Source organism: Microtus oregoni, unplaced genomic scaffold (genome assembly GCF_018167655.1).
Source record: "Microtus oregoni isolate MIOR12 unplaced genomic scaffold, Mior012 000000F_ref0000247, whole genome shotgun sequence".
Taxonomy (NCBI): Eukaryota; Metazoa; Chordata; class Mammalia; order Rodentia; family Cricetidae; genus Microtus; species Microtus oregoni.
The window spans coordinates 85,119,471-85,143,481 of NW_024543059.1; positions in this window are offsets into that span (position 1 = coordinate 85,119,471).

Consider the following 24,011-nt stretch of genomic DNA (forward strand, 5'->3'; position numbering starts at 1 on the left):
GACACATTGGAGAATTTACACTGTTCAGACACTATTTATGTTTTAATGCCATGCGATTCTTCATAAATTCTAAGAAACAGAACTCATTACCTTCTTCTTTGTTCAGAACCTTGTCAACTAGTCATTAATTGTGCACAGTATGTTGAGAATGTTTGACCCATGATGTGACTATTTCTGAGACATTCCCAACGTGTTGTAATATGGTATGCAAGTTCTACAAATGCTGCTATGTGGATTAAAGGAATCATTTGATCACATAAACTCTTACACTGACATATTAGAAATTATATCCAATACTAAAAATAAGCAAACTCCATACATCATCTTTGAAAAAAGACTGTTAGTTGAGCAAAAAAGCTAGTTTCACATGTTAAATACTTGTAGGATTCCATTGTTTCATTCTTGACAAGACAGAACCACATCATTGGAGACTAGATCAGGGATTGTCAGGGCCTGGGGTGGGCATGAAGAATAAATATAAAGGATTACCACTAGAAATATTAACTGGGATATTGGAAAATCAGCATCCTGAATGTCATAGTGATAATCTGAGCTGTGATTGTCGTACCCTCCACACATCTGCATAAAAAAACACCAAGAGAAAGCAAGACAGAAAAATATTATACAAGATATCCCCTCTGCCAAGACTCAGGGGTGTTTGTGGAAGAGGGGGCAGAAAAACCAGAAATGTTCTGGGGTAGTCAATGACAACAAGGAGACAGGGTTTTTCAGACACAACAGAGAAGATGCTCAGATGAACTCATAGTAACTGACAGCATTCACAAAACCTGTGTAAGATCCAGTCAGAAAATAATCCTAGCATAGGGTGGGCCCTGAGCAGGAAATCTCACTAGTTGAGAAATGATTGTCAATTGATAGTTTCTGGGAGAGGAAGAGTCAGTTCCTCAGTAATGTGATGTCTGGTAGGCTGAACACACACCAAAGCAGGTTATACTCCAAAACTAGTTAGTCAACATACACTAGACTCAATGGGGAAAGAGAAGATGAAAAACATGCAGCTATATCATAGTTGGATGGGAAGGACTGTGAGGATGAAAATAATGGGAAAAGGAAAAGTCAAAAGTCATTTCATAAGATGTGTGTATTCAAAACACATCTTATGAAATGCTCAAAGAAATCAATAGAAATATTGCATAAAGAAACTTCACAAAGCTTTTTACCATAAAAATATGTTGATATCTGCTTTAATCTTCCACAGAAGGTGATGTCTTTTGGAGATCTGTAGTCCCTTTGTGGATAGGCCCATGTTGTGACATGATACTAAACAATAATAGAGACTGATATATAGCAGTATCTTAAGTTTTATTTGCACCTGCTTTATTCTAAGGAATACTGTTGACGTCTTAGGCCACACCCCAATATCCTAAGAGGAAGATCTTATTCAAGAGTTAGGCAGAGTCTAGATAAGATTTTAATCTCTATATCATTCTCCACAATAACTGGTGACAGGAATTGGTCCATTGTTTTAGTAGTAAAGTAAATATAACAATTCCTGGGGAGAGATAGAGTGTTCTAGAAAATAGGATATGGTGGGGGGAAATTGCTTGCTGCAACAAATGAAATAAAATAATAAAATAAATGGAATTGGGTATGAGATAGCAGGTAGTAAAACTGAGATGCCACAATTTGATCTGGTAATAGTAGACAGTAGCTTACCATCAAACTACAGCCACCGCCAAGTCCACTCAATCTGATACTTAGAGCAAGCTTGGGAACCTGACGATTGAAACTGGGGGGGGAAGAGTTGACTCTTCAATTGGTTCACTTAGCTTATAAAAGGTCATTGAACCTTTTTAATAATTTGAATATGTCACAAACTGAGTGTACATACGTGAAAAGACTTCTATAAATGAGGAGGCACCACAGAAACCTAAGATGCTGTTAGCTGGGAAGCTGATTCAGCAAACTATCAAAACTGCAAGACGAGCATCTCTCAGGTCACCAAAATTCCAAATGCTCCATCTTTTAAAATGCTGACGTTGTTCCTTCAGGTGGATAGGACGCACGCATGCAGGCACACTGTAGAACCATCCTGAACAGTAATGAACACAGATAAATGAGCTGAGGAACGCCAACAACTCAGTAAAACCGTAGCGGTCCATCTTGATGAGACGATTACCCTTTCAGGAAGAGAACCATTAAAATGCAAATATGCTAAATAAATCAAATTTGGGAGGTCAGATTTTCCAGAGACATCTAATCCACTAGCAATATCACATCTCTGTGGAATTTCCATCTGAATTGCGCTGATGGTATGCAGCCTGGGAGTGGAATGAAAGGAACCTTTCTGAGACTATGGGCCTCAGCTTCAGCAGATGCTGCATATTCTGATAAATAAATGAAAATGAGATGGGTAAAGTTCTTTGCACACATTTTTTGCATATTGCTAGAAGAAAGATAACTCTGTAATAAGCAATTCACAGAAGAAATCAGAAAGTATATGCAAAATGGCATAATTCATGCAGATCAAATATTAAATACATTGACAGTCCAGTAACGTATTTTTACCAGGCATGCTGGGTAAAGGATTGCATAGGGTTTTAACAATGATTTCTTCAAGCAGAATGACCCTCCTCCCAGCTAACTCACCCTTGATTTCCAGGTTACATTACCTGCAGCTATTGATACCAGGCTCCTGAAATGAAAACTCAACTTCAGACTGTGATAGTAATACTTGGTTTAATCACTATTGTCTCATTCTGCTAAATTCTTGGTTTTATGTGTGAAATCATCCAAGCAGAAACAGTGTCCAAAGCCACTGTCAGGGTAACTGTGGAAGGAAAATCTTTAGAATCTTTAAATGCTGTGTTACTCCCTTTTTACACTTTTTATGAAACTAGCATCCCTCATTGTCTCTGAGATGTCATCCTCTTTGACACATACTTAGGACACCACAAATACTTATAGTGCCCATGAATAAATCTGATCTCAGAAGCCAAGCATGGTCATGTGTGCCTTTATTCTCACAAATCAGAAGGCTTCAGGCAAAGCTGAACTACATAACGAGATCTTGACAAAAATAAAGAAAGGAAGGGGGAAGAAAGGGGCAAAAAGAAAGAGAGAGAGAGAGAGAGAGAAAGAGAGAAAGAAGAAATTCAGAACCAAGTCTTCCACCTAAAGGGGTGCACTTGCATCTTTATCAAAGCAATTTTTAAACACTTGAGAAGAGATAATGCTATTTATGCACATTCAAAGCAAAGCAATGTCACCAACATTATTAAAAAATCAGAAAATATATGCAACAATAAAATCGATGCTATTAAGATGGGGCTGAAATGAATTTTGTTCTATTCTATCTGAAGTTCAAGTTTGCTGGAAAACTATCAGGTGATAAGTAACCATAGTTGGGCACTCGAACCAGTGGTTGTGTATTTCTGAGTCTCTCCTGAGAAAATAATTGAGGCTTAACAAAAAAGAAATTATGGTTTAGCTACATTATTTACACCCATGGTGAAATAAAAAAAAATGTCCAACAGCAAGGTACTATGGAAGAAATTGTGGGATAATATCTCAGCAGTCTATCAAGTAGCAAATAAAAGTATTACTGAAAGATTTTAAAGAAAAAGCTCATGATTGTATTTACACTCAAATTCTTCTCTGTTCCTTTTCCTTTTCTCTATATTCTAAATTTTCATTAGAAAAACATCACAGTCACTTTGACAAAACAAAATAAAATTGCCATTGCTTAAGGAGATCATAATCTAGTAGCTAGAGTAAGTCAGGATAATGGCACCTGAAATGGCAGGTAAATTGCATCCCTGCAAAGACTACCCCTGCAAAGTTCTTTCTTACTATAATTACATATGTGCTGGTACAGCATAGTGAAAATGAGACTGCACAGTGATCAAGAGTGGTTATTGAGCAGTCTATGGAGCTAGGAGGTTTTGAGTAGAACCTCAAATATGTTTAGATCTTATTTTTTAAAAAATGCTATACAATGGGTTTCAGAAAACTCTGTTTTAAAAAGAAATGGAAGGCAAGATATGCTTGGAAGACTGGTAGAAGCCTAAGCCAAAGAGTGGGACTCGCTTTGGTGGGAAGAAAGAAGATATTTAGAAAGGACACTGGATCCAGATAGTAGAAAAAATATTGTTATTATTTGTTTATTATTATATTAATAGCTATAATAAAACAAATGGTTTGAAATTTCTCCTAAAAGTTATCAGAAGCCATCTACGCGATCTTGTTGAGAAATAATAAAGGTTTAAACAACACCGCCTGTGAAGTCTTGGGACATTGATTTGTATAATATACATGGTGCAGGGAAAGGACATATACACTCACATAGGGCAGCAGAGGAAGCCACCCCCAAGTGCAAGTCAATCCTTGCAAAGTTCAATCTAATGTAATCTCCCTATTGTTGAGCTATCTCAATAGCTTCCGTTGCTCTCCAGTACAAAGAAGACTTCTTAACAACGAACAAGAGGCCCCTCTTGTCATCAGCCAGCCAATATAGCTTCCATATTCCCCTAATATACTCACTTTCCCACATGCAGCTCATCATCATGCTACCTCCATTAATAAGGCATGTGCACTTGTGCTGGGATACTGGAATCTCGCTGCGTTCCCATCTACCCAATAACATCATCCCTTACATTTCAATTCTAGTGCCACTTCCTGAGAATGCTATCTCCTACCCTTCTCTTTAGCCTCACAGAATACCAAGTGAATTACAGTGGATACAGCTGTCTCTATTGAGATTAGATTAGACAACTCTTTCCTTCCTGTGCTAAGCTCCATCCCACCCCACAATGCCAGTCAAAAGGTAAGTAGATGCTTTGCTTTTATATTTCCATGAACTGAAGACCCATAACATCTGCCATGTACTTGATCAAAATCAGTAAATAAGGGCGTGATAAATAAGATGCTGATGGATGCACCTCTTGGTAGGGGGGAGCAGAGGAGTCAGTTTTAAAGGAGAGCACCAAGGTTGAGAAGATGAGATGTGATCACCCAATAAGCCACTGCCATGTGGTGATACACAGATTAATGGAGATGGGTTAAATTAAGATGTAAGAGTTAGCCAATACGAATCTAGAGATAATGGGCCAAGCAGTGATTTAATTAATACAGTTTTTCTGTGGTTATTTCAGGAGTCTGGGCAGCTAGGAAACAAACAAGTGGTCCCCTTATAACAGGGGAGCTATGGCAACTCATGAAGAGAGGTGTGCAGATGTATGGAGGGCCTCCACCCAGGACTGCAGAAAGAAAAAGGCCAGAGAGAAAGTGGACCATTCCCAACAGTGTTCCTAAGGAGGCAGATAATGTTGTTTATCTGAAAAACAAGCCTGCTTTCTCTTTAACTTAGTTCTGGCATTAAAGTCTCTCGTCCAGATTGCAGGATGAGTGAGAAGTGTCCTAAAATAAAGCAAGCTAACCCAACTCAAAAGCAGAGTTTGAAGGATTCATAGAGTGTGTGTGTGTGTGTGTGTGTGTGTGTGTGTGTAAAGAGACCCAAGTGTCCCACTTTAGAGATGTAAAAAAAAAAATTATGAGAACAGAGCTTCATCCTGAAGTTCAAAGGCAGACCCAGAGATTCAGAAAATGTGTCCTCCACTCTCTTGATGCCATCTTTGCCTAGTCCTGTCCCATCCTCCTTTTCCTCTTCTTTTGGAAAAATAGCTAAGACACAAACACTTTTATTTTTCTTTTAGAAACTAAAACTTGAATATGATTTCTTTGTGGAGAGTCCTATATCAGATTAACTCAAGTCCTGCCAAATTCAGCGATTGATCCAGTGCCACATTTTGAGGCTGAGTCTCGGGAGGAACAAACTAGTAAAGCATGGGAAACAGCAGAGTGATTCTCATGGGGGTGGGGGAGTGTATGTGAAACACCAGGGCTGGAACTTTCCTTGAAAATCAGTATTGTGTGGTGCCCTTACCCAATTCTGTTGATGAGAGAGAGGAAAACATTTCAAATACAGGGTTAAAAACAAGTTCAGTTAGGATAGGGAACCTAAAATGACCCGATCCTATAGCCATACTGATGAATATCTTGCATATCACCATAGAACCTTCATCTGGCGATCGATGGAGATAGAGACAGAGACCCACACTGGAGCACCGGACTGAGCTCCCAAGGTCCCAATGAGGAGCAGAAGGAGGGAGAACATGAGCAAAGAAGTCAGGACCACGAGGGGTGCACCCACCCCCTGAGACAGTAGGGCTGATCTATTGGGAGCTCACCAAGGCCAGCTGGTCTGTGACTGAAAAAGCATGGGATAAAACCGGACTCTCTGAATATGGTGGACAATGAGGGCTGCTGAGAAGCCAAGGACAATGGCACTGGGTCTTGATCCTACTTCATGTTCTGGCTTTGTGGGAGCCTAGCCAGTTTGGATGTTTACCTTCCTAGACCAGGATGGAGGGGGGAGGACTTTGAACTTTTCACAGGGCAGGGAACCCTGACTGCTCTTCAGACTGGAGAGGGAGGGGGAGAGGAGTGGGGGGAGGGGGAGAAGAGTGGGAGGAGGGGGAGGGAAATGGGAGGCTGGGAGGAGGTGGAAATTTTTTTCTTCAATAAAAAAATAATAATAATAAAAAACAAGTTCAGTTTTTAAAATAGAAGATAGAAGACAAGAGAGATGCAGGTATTTAAAAAGTGGTTATGAGTGAAATAATCCCTTTTTTTTTCCTGATAATGAATCATAATTTATTTTAAAGCAATTCTTTGGTACTCATAGAGTATTAACATATTTAGAGACAATGCCAAATTTGCATACTAAAGAGATGGATATTCTTATCTGTTTTTACATAAAGGATTTAATCTTGGTTGAATATTTCATACTGCAGGACACAGAATACCTTCAATATTTTTTGCATAACCATTAAAGCTGAGAATGTTGCTTCACATAAATATATCATACAAAAATAGCAAAAAGTATATTTGGGGATATTTCTGAAATTATTAGGAATTCTGTCCTAATCCCAAGTCAAAATTCATTTAACAATTATTTTGTATTGTTTTTTGAGAATTTCATACAAATACTTAATGTGTTTTAATCAAGCCTATGCCTCCATTCCCTCCCTTGTAATTCCTCCACTAGCCCTTTCCACTACTCTCCTCCCAACTTCTTGTGTTGTATTTTCTTAAACCCACTGAGTCAACTTAGCACAATCTATATGTGCCTGGGATTTTAAGATTATGTACATGGCGTATTGGTAACCCCTCATGTCTGCTGTGCCTTAAGAAAACCAACCCTCCCTGGCAACACAGATATCAGTTTTCTGTAGCTTTTCAGCTAGGGGTGTTATTCATGACCAACTCCTCTTCCAGGCTGTTATTTTTTATGGTTTTAGTTTATGCAGGTCTTTGTGCATGCTGTCACAACTGTTTTGAATTTGTATGTGAAACTCCTCGACTGCACCTGAGAAACAGTTTCACTGTAGTCATCCCGCATCTGTGGTTCTTATAATCTTAAAATCATAATTTTCAATAATGATTTTCTATAAGGAACTCAAGGCATAGAAGATTAGAGTTTATTAATTATCAGCTTATGTTTTGCTATCTCAAAAGTAAAGAAATAAAGACACAAAAGAATAAGATAATTTTCTGAAAATGTAGAATAGTTAATATATGTCAACTTAGTCATATGTTATATCTCATTACTTACCTTTGATAGAGTCTAAGAAACCAATTAACTTTTAGATACTGGCAAGCCAAGAAAACCCAACAGGAATTTGACTGAGGTTTACATTCTGGGTCTGCCTGCCCTCTCTTGTGCAATAACACAGCTTAACATGATTCAAGGTCTCTGGGGCTAATTTTTCTCATTTGTAAAATGACCAATTTACCATAAAAAAAAAACTTGTGCTGATTCATTGAGGCAATGCCTTTAGTAGAGTTGCCAGAACTCCTAATACAAAAGAGATTTCAAGAAACGCAAGCTGTTGCTGCTGGCATTTATGTCAATAGAGGATTGATGAAGGTAAAAGGTAGAATGAAGTCATAGTCAGACTCAAGAGAGACATCCATGTGAGTAGATGCTGATGCAAGAGAAGCCTAATTGAGGACAGAATAAAAAGGTTTCCAAGTAGCTTCCTGACTTAAACCAGTATCTGTAGCTCAACTAGTCCCACAAGGCAATTCTCAAGTGAGGCTGCCAATGCTGGCTAGATATAAGACAACTCTACTAAAGGCATTGCCTCAATGAATCAGCACAAGTTTTTTTTTTTATGGTAAATTGGTGGAACAGGGAAGCCTTAGGCCTGCAATGCAGCACCTCTACTTCTTGCTTTCCCAAGCAAGCTTTGCCAGTTCACATCTATTGATGTCAAAGGCACCTTTCTGAGAACTACCCCTTGTACTACAGTATCCTGAAGTCCTCTCCTTATCCAGACTGTATCTTGAAATACGATCTTTGCAGCTGAAGCCAGTTTAAGATGAGGACATCAGGGTGGATTGAATTGGATGCAATCATTCTTATAAACAGGGGAAATTTGGACACAGGGATGGAAATGTACAAATGATGATGATAAGGCAAACAAGAAGACAGGTAGGTGGCTGAAGTGATTATGCCACCAGTCAAGGTAAGCTAAGGATCATCTCTACTGGGGAAACTGATAAAAAAGGGCAGGGGTCTCCCCTGAATTGTCCAAAGAAACTCAACTCTGCCCACACTTTGAATGATGGGGATACTGAGATCAGAACTCAAGTATTCTGTGAAATCAGCAAGTTCTTAACTGTTTAACCATCTCTCCAATTCCCCAAATTCAATTTTTAACTGATACAATTTCATACATTTATGATGCATGCCACCTTTTGATATATGTATTTATGTCTAAATAACTAAATCAACATAATTTTCATATTTAATATTTACATATAATTTTTTCCTGTGGTGAGAAAATTTCAGAGTTACATTTGGCAATTTTTAAAGAACACAATGTTATTAACTATAATTGCCCTGTTCTACAGTAACTCTCCTGAGCTAATTACATCTGTCTGACTCAGATTTATCCTTTGTTTATGAGTCCCAAATCTTGTCCAATTCCTGAAGCTCTACTACTTGTTATTGGACTCTCAAGATACATACTTCTCCTGGACTTTCATACTCAATCCTGAATATTCTACAAATTGTGCACTAACACTGAGCTTTAATGAGGTCAAGACATTTTATCTGGACTCACAAAACTAGAAAAGTGCCGAGCCTACACTACCTGACTCAATTCACACAGCTTCTATGTGGTGCATACTGACGCTCTGGATTGTAGAGTAGCTTAAGTCAGTGGACGAGAACCTTTGCCTGATATGCTATATCAACAAATGAACGAAATAAATTCTTACAATGTGTTATATAATCAATGTTCTTCCTTCCCAATGTATACTACAGAGTCTCCACAGCATACCTGCCTTACAACGTTGAGCTTTGGGTTCACTCCTGCAAGCTCATTATGAACATTTTTATTTGCATGAAACATAGCTAATGTATTGAGCTCATTGACATATGAAATAAATCCAGAGTTATGTGATTGCCTGTTTTACCTGAATCACAGGCTTAAAGTTAGCCTGACTCATTATCTACAGAGTAAAATAAAAAGAAATTGAGTGAATGGTTTGAAACAGGTGTTGCTGCCTACCTTATGACTTTCCCTTGATTGTCTCTCAAAATAAAAAATAGGCACACATATCAAAAGCTATCCCCAATACCTACTTGGAAACCTATTTACAATATCCAGCTTGGAGTACTTTCAAATCCCACTCTCAAAAAAAATCTGAATTTAAAAATCTTAGAACCAGAGAAAAATGTAGAGCTCAATAAAAATTGATTTTAAAAAAGAGAAATTACAACCACAAAAATAAAAATCTTAGTGACCACACAAACTCTCACATTGGTCAAAAAACATTTTCCACTTTATTGTTACACACAGTGAAATAATGCTTTATATTGGTTGTGTTTTAAATTATTTCATGTTCTATACTTTATTAATATACATGACATTAATCTCTCACAAGAATTAGTGCTAAGGATATTCTGCCTCCTGAGAGAATTCAGTCCATCCAAATGGGGTTCTCCCATTTGACTGAGACCATGTATTATAGATAGATATTACATAGAAAGTGCTTAATGAGTTTAAATGCAGACAGTTCATCAACTGCTTAATAGAGAATGCTGAAGGGCAGAGAAGTTGTTATGGTGTTATGAAGGACATCTAAATCAATCAGAAGCTCAGATAAAATAACTCTTCTCACATAAGTCTACATAATTAGGTTTACATTTACAATTGTATTTACAGTGTAATTGTTGTACATATAACTATTTAAAAATTTATGTACTAAATAAAAAGTCTTATATGCATCAAATTAATTTCAGCCAACAGTACTTTCAGACTCTGCCTCTTTGTTGCATACTTCTAAAATTAATTTCTAAATTTGATATAAGATGTTTCTGACCAATTGAAAGTAGTCTTTATTGTGTTTTTATACAACAGTAGTTGTGTGGACCCTGTAAACCCCACCTATATCTCTAGACTTCAAAAGTACTTCTGTTATACCGGATTATTCAAGTTAATCCTAATTTTTCTGTCTGGATGCTTCCTGGCTGGCAGTCCTGTCTCTCCAACAGCAAAGAGAATGCAGTATCTAGCCCTTAAAAAACACAGTGAGTATTCTTTTAAGATGCTCCTAGGGAATGCCGATCAACCACAACTGCAATAGATATCATTCCAGGTGATGGAGATGAATTGTTAGTCCTTTAATTTTTCCCTAACACCACATAGATTTCAATTATTTTCACCTAATATTTACCTAAATTTTCATTAACATGTATGTATTCCGCATTCCAATCTGTCAATTTGATGTTTAACACGTGATTCAACCTTTCTTCATCCAATCTTCTGCTTTGCACGCTTGCTCACTAGAAGTCACTATTGTACCTGCAGCTCAACTTCGTTGGTTTCCACATGAGAGAGAACAGGTGACACTTGACCTTTCCTGTTTCACTTCACAAAGAATTCTATTTCCATCATTTTGCTTCAAGTGACCTCTTTATAGTTGGATAACATTCTATTATATATTATAATACTAGTGTTCTTCGTGGGTGAATAATATTCAATTGTGTGTATGTGTCATAATTTCTTATTCCTTTCATGTGCTGATGGCCACTCAAGCCGATTCTGTATCTGCGCTGCTCTCAGAGCTTGAGTATGTATCTCTTTAGTATCCTGATTAGAGCCACAATCTCAAGACAACTCCAAACTCTGCCTTACTAAATGAAAACTTTCAATTTTTTCCTAAAAAAAAAAAAGATGTATTCCTAGAATCATTATTTTAGGGGTCTATGTATTGCTTATTTATTCTCTATACTCAGTTTACTAATAAATACTATTTCCTTCAATGTTTCTGTAATGTTTTTTGCTATTTAATCAAAAACCTTTCATCAAACATCTGCAGTGGTAAGCTTATTCTCAACCTGATGAATTTAAAATCTCAGAGCTAAAACTCTGTTCTTGTATTAAGGGACTTCCTAATTTGGGTTAATAGAAGTGGGAAGGACCACCCTCAATGTGGCCAACAACATTCCATGGGCTAGAATAAACTACAGGAGAAGAAAGAAGTAAACTAAGCACCAGAATTCATGTCTTTGTTTCCTGGCTACAAACAAGGGACTGGCTGCCTCAGGCTTCTGACATCATGCATTCCCTCAAACGATGAGAAGCCAGAAGTGAGCTCATCCTTCTTTCACTTGTGTTTGTCATGTGTCTTGTCACTGAAACGAGAAAGTAACTAAAATAGAAGGGGCCATGTACCTGGAATTAATCTATATGGTCAGCTCAACTATTCAAAGCAAGCAGAGACCAAAGGAGCTTAAATAAGCAGTAATAATGAGGCAATGTGGAAAAACCAGAAAGATTGGGAGAAGCACTCTGAGGGTTATCTCTGGTGTCTGAGTTCATCCTTTGCTTCTTAAGTGACAGAACATCCCTGACCTCTTGTCATCCTCTGCTTGAATTACTGCGGTTATTTCAACGTGTTTCACCTTTCTCCTGAAATTTTTGTGTCTAATTTAGTATCTGCAAAGTCTTTTTCTCCAAGCTTCAATATGAACTCTGAAAACCAGCAATTTAGTTCTCTGAGTTACTCTAACGCACATTACTTTAATTACTGCATGTTAGTCTGAAAATCTCCATCAGTGCCCACTCAGGACTGACATGCAAGGGTGCTCATGGGCTGGTAATTTCTTCCTAAATACAGATGCAAAGCTATGATTTTTTTTCCTTTAAGCATTTCTTATAAAGCAGTCTAATGATTGTAAATTTTTTATTCATATTTTTGCTGTTGTTGTTCCTTTTAAAATGAAATACCTAGGCTCTGCGTTGTTAACCTCCCTTTTCCAAATAAGCTATGAAGTCTAGCAGAGCTAAGCTTGAGTCCTTGAAGCCTTTGATCTCTTTGCACCAATGATCTATCAGTAAATCATTTTCAGGCCTACAACATGTCTTTCCATAGAACAGATTATTATCCCTCATTGTCTGTTGCAATTTCCTTTAATCCTGGAGAGCATTCGATACTATAGAGTTGTATCTAACCTATTAAAAAATAGATTTTAATGTCTGTTAATCATTCCCAAATGCATTTAATATTTTTCAAGATCAAAATTTCTAAAATAAATTTATGATGACATTTTCTCACCCTTTATTTTTTTAGCCTATCACTTTTGACACTCTGTGCAGCCAAGAGTTTTGCCAATTGCTCTTTGGTTGTTGAGAAAGATGATGGCAACCCAACTTCAATCCTCTCAGATTTCTGGAACCAGAAGGCCAGAGCATGTGAAGAAAGATAAAGGGGCCCTCCAGCTAGGAGCAGAGTCCTGCTTACTGTGGTTAGTCTGACTTCAAGTGAATCAGCTTTGCTTGAGTTTGTAAGAAGGAGAGGGCCCTCATCATGGTCATAACTGACCATCAATATCTTACCAGGAACAGGCCCTTGAGAAGCAAATGACAACTGCATGGATGGATAAGTGAATATGCACGAATTAATTTTTTATTTATTATGTCCATAATGAAAACACTTGTGGTTATTATTTCAGGAACATGTTCATACTTAATCAATGGTAGTCACACAAAGTGAAGACAATATTTTGAAACATTTCCTTTAAATAACACCCAGTTTTGGGGGAAGGTTCATCTCAGAACCAAAGACTGTGTTGAAAGCGAAAGGATAATTTCAAAAGAACTCAATTGTGCCATATGTTACCCAGGGATACTGCTAGAGAGCTAGAGAAAAGCACATTAGATGGAATAAGAGGGGCATAGGAAGGCAAACGGGTGATTGCATGGTATGGGAATTACATCCCAATAAAGATACTTTTTACTAAGTGCGGGAAACTGATGAAATCCTGAGACAGCTGAAAATGCACTAGATTTTCTTGATCAGATTAGAGTATATTAGTGGTTTTTTTTGTTTCTTTGTTTGTTTACTAAGCGTGGACAATTGTATACAAAGAGATATTTCCCTAGAAGTCTCATGCACTTGAATACTTGATCCCCAGTAGATGGCTGAATGCTGAGGGTTGGGTAATATGGCCTTGATGGAGGAGGTATGTCTCTGGGGGCAGGCTTTGAGCTTTCTGTCTACTTCCTGTTTGTGGTTCCAAATGTGAGCTCTCAGCTGTTTCTGACTCCATGCCTCAGCTCATCCATCATGGACTCTAAACCTCTGGACTGTAAGCCCAAAATAAAATTAAACCCTTCCTTGTATAAATTGCCTTAGTAGTGATGTTTCATCATGGCAATAGAAAAGTTTCAAGACACACCCAGTGAAGCAATTGTCCTGATCTAGCCAGACTATGCTATCCCTGTCTGAATATACTCTGGTCTACTCTGCTTAAACCTAAGAATCTTCCATGTTTCATGCATAAATCATGTCTATCCCGTAACATAATTCAGTAAAATTTTTTCACAAACTTTCTTCATAACTCTCCAACTGAAAACACTTTCTTCATAAAATTTTATACATTGAGTTATTGCATTTGTCATAATGGCAGCTAATGGGAAATTCAGTTGCGTGTGTACTAAGTAAGCAATCAGGGGCAGGCCACTGTTCTCATGGTCCGCCGAGGTGATCTGACCAGAGTGATCCCACGAGTCAGCGTCTACTCATAAAGAAGGTGTTTCACTTTATTGCACTTTCCCCTTTGATCTTAGATGACTGAGCCTGAGTGGCTTTGGCTTTAACAGAGGCAGCAGACCACAGGAGTAGAAAGTGTCATTCTTTCTCTAGAACAGTTCCAACATGAACAAGGCTCAGGCCTAAAAAATGGGGCATGGTGTCTGAACCGAGAATTGTCTTGGTGAAATGAGTATACCACAGTGCTGGGTCAGACATGACTTTACATTTAATTAAAGAGATTCGATATTCAATCTTTAAATTGATGTTTTGTTGGTAGAACTGAAGTTTGCACACAGAACATACTAGTCATTTAATATAAAATCACGTTACTACTCTTACCGTACACATTTTAATAATGAAGTTTGACTTAAACATCTGATAGTGATCTCAAGCAAATAATTTCAAAAATTAAAATACAGTGTTTTAACTAGACAAAATGTTCAACTTTTATACATTTTATCAAGCAACTCATTTACCTGTTCACTTATTCTTCAAATGCACTTGAGTCTGTTTGCATGCATACATGTATGTGTATCTGTCCTTGTGTGCATGCATTCATGTGTGCATGTGTGTGTGTTTGTTACATGTGGGTATATTTGCCCATGTAGACACACGTGGAAACTAGGGGCTGATATTAGGATGATGTCTTACTTAATAAGCTTTTTATCTTTTTTTCAGAGATGTGGTCTCTCACTGATTCTGGAATTTGTTCTTTACCTAGACTGGCTTGCTAGCAAGCCCCTATGATGTACCTGTTTCTACCTTTACCACTAGGGTCACAGGCATATATATGATGTTATTCTATGGTTTATACCTAGTTTTTTTTCCTATGGATTCAAACTGAAGTCTACATGCTTGTATGTTCAACATTTAACCTGTTGAACCATCTTTCCAGACCTTCATTGCCAATTCTTTGGGGAAAATTATCACACATAGGAGACTATGCCAGGACCACTGTCCAATAAAGCACATAGAAACTATCACTATCTACTTGAAGCTTAGAGTTCACGAGAGACACATAAAATAAGTAAATATACAATTGAGAATGCAAAAAAGTACTAAAATGAACACATTTGTTTAGCAGAAAACACAAAGAGAATAATGACTTTAATATGAATAATAAGAGAGAGGCCCCTAAGGAAGGGCTGTTTAAACAGATTTGAAAGCAAGAAGGAGATAATCCATCCAGGCCTGAGAAAGGACATTTTAGACAGAGGTACGATCACCTCCAAGGTTATAATGAAGCACCATGAGTGCCATGGCAAGGGATAAGCCAGACTAAACCAGACGGTAAGGAATTAGACTTCCTTCTAAACACAATAGCAAGATGTTAGTTTCCATAAATGTGATCTAGTTTGTGTTTATAATAACTTACACTAGCTGTGTACTTGAAAAGGTTTCTAAATGGAGCACTAAAGCCTGGTGTGGGAATGTGGAAGCATGTACCATGGTAGAGGTGACAGACAGAGAGAGAAGTTCCTAGATCTTGATGAGCTTTTAACAAAGTAATAGGATACAGTGATGGATTTCCCATGGTGTTCCTGAAAGAATAGTGAGGAAGATTCAGGTTGGTTTCCAAGTTTGGCAGAAATGAATACTGTGCCTATGGGTGATGGTGTAACCATGACCCACAATCAGCAACATGAGAACAGGTAAGGCTATAAGGATGAGCTCGGAGAGCCATTCAGTCCCCAGCACCAGGGAGAGAATGAATGAATGAGTGTGTGAGTGTGTATGTTGGGGGGGGGGGTCGAAGAAAGAGAGAGAGACAGAGACAGAGAGAGAGAGAGAGACAGAGAGAGAGACAGAAAGAGAGAGAAACTGAGACTGTAAAGTCCAGCTCCCTCCAATTTTTGAGACCTTCCTGTTTATTCTATGGTTTTTGAGGCAACACTTCCTACACAACAGATTCTCTCTGAATGAAGAAAGAGTATCTAGAAAAAACACAGAAAAGTGTCTGCTAAAGCAAATGTATATACTTTCTGTAATTTTTCCAGTTTCTATTATATCTATAAGAATTACAAAATCAAAGACCTTAAGGAGATGCTATGGAACCATGCTGTAGAATGTAACAGAAAAAAATACTAGCAGAAAATAATTAAATATTAAGAAAAGTTAAAGATTGAGTTACTGGAAAAATTAGGTTGATGAACCAAAATTGATGTTCAAATTTGTATGTATCTCATTCAACCATACTTCCCCCAAAAAAATATTTCTAAAATTAGAAACTTCAGGGCCTCCCTCAGCTATTTTAGCTGTGTGCTTTCCTAGCCTTTCATACCCAGAAGCTTAGGCAAATTCATTATCTTGTGGAACTTTAAGTGTATTTTTGTTAATGAATGTGTGTTTTCATTAGCGAGTGTAGAAGAAAATAAAGGCAAATGGGAAAATAGTTCTTGCCAAGTAGTTAACTCAACAGCAATTTCCATAGACCCAAGCTTCAGAGGGATATATATGATACTTACATTTAATTGATCTGACGCTTAATTTAATGAGATTTCCAACAAATAGCCCAGGCTGAATTAACTGATATAAAATCAAACTCAAATATCAAATAATAGGGAAAGCAAATAGGAGTAGAATGAAATTGGTGAGCGTTATCAGGACCCACATCTTTCATTTCTGTGGTTTTATTATGAAATCTATAAAATGAAGGTACTCTACCTTTCATCTCAGAATTGCTACAGGAGAAAAAATCAGATAATATATGCAAATGTAGTATTGGGCACTAGTGATTTCTCCAAAGAAAATAATCATGCTAGCATATAGAACAAAAGCAAGCATATGTACAGTATATATGCTGTAAATAAGTTATAATAAATTATATAGTAGACTATTGTGCTTATAATATTATAATTTAATCAAACTATTTTTGTTAGCAGTAACATTAAAAGTATAACCCTGGAGGCAGAAATAAAAATATACATAATGCAGGTATCCATTTCTTATATAACACACTCTTTCAGAAGACTGAAAACAAATCATGCAATATTTAAGTGCTGGAAACTGAAACATAGGAAAATAGAGACTGGTGGCTTAACAGGTATGGCCTTCACAGACTCATACATTTGAATGCTTGACCTAGAGGCAGTGGCACTATTAGGAAGCGTTGCCTTGTTGGGATAGATGTGACTTGGTTGGCGGACGTGTGTCACTGTGTGAACAGACTTTGGGGTCTCATATATGCTCAAACTGTGCCCAGTATGGAACAAGAAGTAGAACTCTCGCTCCTTCGCTAGCACCATGTCTGCCTGAACACCACTCACCTTGATGATAACTAACTAAATCCCTGAACTGTAAGCGAGCCCCAGTTGTTTTCCTTTATAAGAGTTGTTGTGGTCATGGTGTCTCTTCACAGCAATGAACCCTAACTAAGACAAAGACATAGATAGTTGTGGAAGACTTTTTATTTTATTTTATTATATAAAATAAAGTTATTTTCATACACTATATTCTGATCGTGGTTTCCCCTCTCTCGTCTCCTCCAAGATCCTCCCTATCTTTCCAACTCCATGCCTTCTTTCTTTCTCTTAAGAAAAGAAAAAAGCCTGCTAAAAAGACAAACAAAGATGAAACAAAATAAAACAAACTAGTGAGTAGTAAAAAGAAAAAAAGCTAAGTACGAACATGAGAAATACATACACACAGAGGCACACTAACACACACACACACACACACACACACCATTAAAAACTCAAAATCTGAAACCATAATATACAAACAAAAGACCAGTAAGATATAAAAAAATCCCCAAGTAAAGCAGTATGAGACAAAAAAAAAATCTTCCAAAATGCATTTACATTCATTATGTGTTGACCATCTATTGCTGGGCACAGGGCCTGCCCTTATAGTTTGTACACCCAGTGAGACTCCCTTAAGGAAGACATTTAATCAGAAGGTAACATTTGAACAGAGACTAGAGGAAGTAATAAATTAAAATAAGGGCAGGCAGGAGAGCCTTCTGAAGTATATGTCAATTGTGAGTCAGGAATAAGCTTGCTGTGTTCCATGTTCAATAGGGAAATGTAGGTAGGGCAGGAGAGTTTAACTGAGATGAAATCAAAATATCAAAATAAGAAGTGGATAGGAAATGATAACCCAGAGCTTCTCCAGGGCCATGCATTGGGAGCTTCATGGGCTGTGTTACATATGCTGACAGGTACATATGTCCATGTACAACATGGAACCAATGGGTTTGAGGGCAGAGGAGGGTTTTAGAAATGTCACTCAGATTTTATGGGTGGGGCTTGTGAAGAAAACAGGAAGCATAATTGTGAAGTTGAGGCACTAACTACTTCCAGTAAAATATGATTCTTGTTACAAGACAGTGGCAAACACATGGCAAGAAGTTATGGCCAAAGATAAAACAACCGCTTTTTTGATGGATGCCTGGGAATCAAGACAGTGAAAGGAGTGGAATGGTGACTATGAATAAGGGAAGCTTATTTAAAAACTTTGCTCTAAAACCAGGCAGCTGTGATACATTCCTTTGATTCCAGCACTCTGGAGGCAGAGTCAAGCGGATCTCTATGAGTTTGAGGCCCGCCTAGTCTACAGCCAGGACAGCTAGGGCTTTTACACAGAGAAACCTTGTCTTGAAAAACCAAAAACCAAACCAAAACAAAACACTTTGCTCTGAAGCTATGCCATAAATAATAAAAACGGATATTTTCATAATTGTGAAATAGTAGAGCATATTTTTATGCCAATAAAATGATCCAGCAAACAAGGAGAATAATTAGTGATGCTAGATGAACAAGAACAACAGCAAGAGTGGTACCCTGAATAAAACGAACTAAAGTTTGTTCGCAAAAGTATGGTTTTCTGGTCCACATGACCCTGCATCATCAATTTTCCGTTGTCATGGGAAATATTGGTATATGAAGCTGAGTACATGAAGACTGAGCAGTAACAATGCATGTGAGTTCAAACGATGGGAGTATGGGATGAGGAAGTGTATTCTTGTGGCAACTTTTCTTCATGTAAATGGGATAAAGGACATCAAAGGAGAATAAGGATGGGCATGGTAGAGTTTTGTGAGCTCAGAGAAAATATGGATTGTTTCCCTGGGAGGGTAAGGAAGTGAATTAACTACAGAAATGTGGTAGGATGAGGGACAACAATGGGTAGATATTGATGAATTCAGAATGACATTGGTTGGCCTGCTTCCCTTACCCCTGTGTACCTGCTTGCTACAGAGTAAGAGAGCATAATTCATCGAATTAAATTAGGGCTAACGTTTTGGCATTGGTTCCAGTGCCAACACTGCAAATCTAAATGGAAGAATCAAAGTAGGCTTTTGACAGGAGGTGAATTTGTGGCAGATCCTGCATTTGCATAGACTTTAAATGACGATAAAAATAAGATAAAAAATGAAACAGATTAAGGAATTTGATATCCACAAATACAAGGGTCTCATTAGTTTGTATGTTACATTAAGATATTTTTAACAAGATGGAAATAAATAGGTGATGATAAAAAAGAAAAAAAAAGGAGGAAAGATTACCTCATAGAAAAGGCTAAATTTTAGCAAATTTGATCACAGCTTTACCTAAATATTTGGGTACCTTTTGACTGCAGTCTTATATAATACATAAAATAATCATGAACTTTCAATTGGATAAAATACACTGCTGCTATCATGTCCTGTCTATAATTTCATGCTGTTATCAGTGGTTAGCATGCCAGGTAGGTTGTGTCTCTTGTGTCCAACTCCACACATATATCTGGACTTGAAAATCTGCACTGAAATTAAGGACTAACCCAAGATTGAAAAGAACAAAAGACAAAACAAAACAAAAACTGTATTAATTTAGGCAAGATTTCAATATATAATATACCTAAGTGTAGCAACGTGATTCTGTAGAAAATAAGATTGATTCACACAAAATAAATGCTTTCTAGTAGGCTCATTTTTTGTTGCTGTTTAACCCATGAGGCATTACTACTATCTCAACATTATCTGTAAAATTCAGTTTGAGTGACACAAAACATTTTCCAATATCCACAGGAATGCATAAATTAATTAGATGATCATCTATATACACATATAACTATGTCTAATTGAACAATTACCAATTCAAAATTTAAGGAAATAATTTAATAAAAATCAATGATTATACCTATTGTAATGTTTTGTAAGCTACAGCTCAACCTTTACTATTTAATTACAGATACATTGCAAACTGACTTTAAGCATAAAAAGTTAGCTAGCTGAACATCAGCATCCCCTGTGAGCAGGGGAGTCTGCCATCTGTTGCTACTTATATAACAATCTTGATTTTGGAATTTCACTTTGATTGAGCAGAAAATAACTTATCATAGAAAAAAATTGTATTCAGGTATTCCTCATATGCACAGAAGTGATAAAAGGAATAATCAGGAAAGAAATCTGGGGACAAGCAGGGGAGGGGAGGGGAGGAATGGAACAGTCTGCACTAAGAAAGGTAGCCAGCAGCTAAGATGGGATGACTGGAAATCTCCTTGAAGAACTCATATGTTGAGAGTGATTGAAGGTGGTTCTGCAATGAGTTAACGTTCTAGGCTGGCTGCAGTGAGTTAACAATCAGATCTTCGTAAGCATTTAAATCAGAAGAATGTCAATTAATAGCCTTCAACTGCAAGCAGGAAATTCCCAAAGTCAGGATCCAAGATGGTTTTATCTTGAAGGGAATTGTTCTCATAACCTCCACTGACTCTTTGGTCCCAGACCCAATAAGGTGTTCCGTATATGATTTGAAACAGGGAATCTAGGTGAAGGCAGAGGAAGGTATTCTAATTGAATTCCAGTCGAAGGACTTTTTCTGCTACAAATATAGGCTTTAAGATTGGTTAACATTTTTACCCTTGCCCAGGTCACTGAATAAATTATGAATCAGTTATTATATTAAAGATTACTTATAATGCAGAGGTCATCATATTTTAAAATATCTGATTTAATTTTCAACCTAATTTTATGTTTTCTTTGTTAATTTTTAATTTATTCTTTGAGATTTTCATAACACACATGTAATGAAATATGATCATATCATCCCTCATTTTCCACCTCCAATTTCTCCCATATCATCCTGGACATATTCTCTGATCAATTTCACCTTTTTAAAAAAATAACACACTGAGTCCAAGCTCTTGAGCTGAATGATTTCCTTACACTGTGTTTAATGATAAAATGATCTGGCAAAAATATTTTCTCTGAGAACTGCTGTGTGATTATGTCATAATTTCTAAACTTTTTCATTTTAGAAATTTTGATACATATGGAAAAAAATCCAAAACAGCTGCAGCTGTATCATCCAGGAGCTGTCAATCTCTAGTTTATAGATCTGTGGCTGCATCTCCCACCACTGAGTTATTAAAAATTCAATCTCAGATACTGTATCGCCTCATTCACTTAAAAGATAGGCATCCTCATATAATTTACAAACACTGTGTCTTCCAAGTATTTAGTCTCCCTCCCTCACATCCTTCCTCTTCTTTAGCCTTTCCTTATCGCTTCGGTATTGCAGAAATCTGAGTTTCCACTGTATAATTAAATAGTTTCCACACTCTGCATTTATCTTGTTTTTCCTTGATGTCATTTCTTGTGCTCTTTCCTGCTCCATATCTCCCTATAAATGGATCCTGATCATATACAAGTTTGACCAATTCTAATTCAACATTGTGTTATGCTCTCCCACAAAGACACAGAGTGCTGACTGTCCTTCTCTCATCATGATTGTTGCTAGATGGTTTACATATTTGCACTAGGAGGTGTAGAATTGTGATCTATATTTTTTCGTTCTTTCTTCATTTATTAGCTCAAAATTATTGTAAAGAGAGCTAGGGAGATGGATCAGTGGGTAAGGTGCTGACATCAAAATCTGAGGCTTTGTGTTCAAATATCAAGAACACTTGTGTATACAGGCATAGTGCCACATGTCTGTAATGCCTGTGATACTAAAGTGAGAAAAGAAGTAGATCCTGGGGAATCCCAGAAGCTCCTAGACCATCTAGCCTGGCATAGGTGGCATAGCAACAAACAGCAAGGAGACCTTGTCTCAAACTAGATGGAACGCATGTGCCAACAACCAAGGGTTTCTTCTGACTTCCATATGCACACTGTAGCAGGCATGTGTTTACACACACTAACACAGCATACACATATATGCATGTGCAGGCAGAGACATGCACACCAATAAAAAAAAAAGATATCCATAAAGAGAAGTTCCCATTCACATTTGATTATTTTGGGGTATAGATTTTATGGGAAAGGTAAAGTAAACAATTCCTGATTTAATTGATAGTTTTTATAATTAGATTGGTACTTTCGTAGGAAAACAAGAACTTGAAAGGTATGGAGATGCATATATATGCTTCTCACCCTCATGAATTTGTAGACTTGAATGTATTTGTGTAACTTCTAGCTAGAGCAACACTATTCTTATAATTGCTCAAAATTCCTTTCCCTGTCCAGGGAATGCTTCTTCTCTTTCATTCCAAGTTCATTGTGATATGAAGCCTGCAAACTGTAAAGGCTTCCACATGTGCTGCGGCACAGATGTTCCCAATTCATAGGTATTTCCTAACACGGACCTGAAATCAGCTTACTTCCCAACTGTTGGTTATAAAGTAGAAACAACACTACAAACAACAACAAAAAACATGATTGGAGCACTGGAGTTGTATTTCACAAGTTCTAGAACAAACTTACTGTCATTATTTTCTAAATAGTATGCTATTATCATTTTAATCACTTGTTTGACCCAAAAGATACATTTTAAATCTTTCTAAGTAGTCAACTGAGGTTTTGAATTATTAATGTTTGTTTGTTTGTTCGGTTTTTTGTTTGTTTGTTTTTACAAATACACATTCCACACCGTTAATGGTTAGCAGGTTTGGTATAAGGACTCAAAGTCTGCCCGCTCTTTATCTTGTGACGATCCCTGACTCTCCCGGGTATATGACTTACTCTACTTAGTCAACTTCATTCTGTTTTATGGAGAATCAGATCTTTTGCCCCACACAGGCAGTTCTTCCCTTCCACTCATTTTCCTAACATCTGGACCTGTCTGTATCACAAGCACACACATACACAAAGTAAAATAGAACATTATGGTTCACAGAAAAGTTTAGTCTGTATGATTTGCAACGGGTGGGGATAGAGCTCAAATTTTTTGGTGGAAGCTTGCACTGATGAGCTCTACATTTAGATTCTTCTGAGCCCTAGCATTTTCTGATGCTATCAAACATTTCTAAGATAATGAGACTATTTTCTTTCTGTATACGTCATATGGACTGTTACTGCTATAGCTGGCAACATGAGCCTGGGAGAATAGAGCCTAAAAATGATTATCTCATACAATAACCAACTTTATTCAGCGCTTCAGACAATTTATATTCTGAGAATTAAGCAAGGTCAGATGAGCAAAGGTCATAAGATTTAGGCTGTATACAGTCAAGGACAACCTGTTCTTAGAAACATCGTCTGAGTAATATTGAAGTGAACCCACTCCTGTTTACTGTTCCTGGGAGTGGCACAAAAGCCCATTCCAAGAACAACCCATGCTATAGAGGAATGAGGTCACAGGACTTTTGTCTTGCTTTCTTGGACTTTTCTTAAAAGTTCTCAGATTTCTCCTCACATCGCTTCATTCATGGGCCATGTTCCAACAATGGATCTTATGAATTTTGTGGCACCTACTATGCATTCTCTAAGAAATTAGTTTCTATGACCTGATTAAGATATAGATAACATTACTTTCAGGGAAATGTTTTCCCATGGAGTGTTATAATAGGGGTGCTGGGGCTGCGTCCCCAGCACCCCAGCTGCCTGGCTAGCTTATGCCCGAAATAACAACACACAAACTGTATTCATTTAATCACTGCTTGGCCCATTTCTA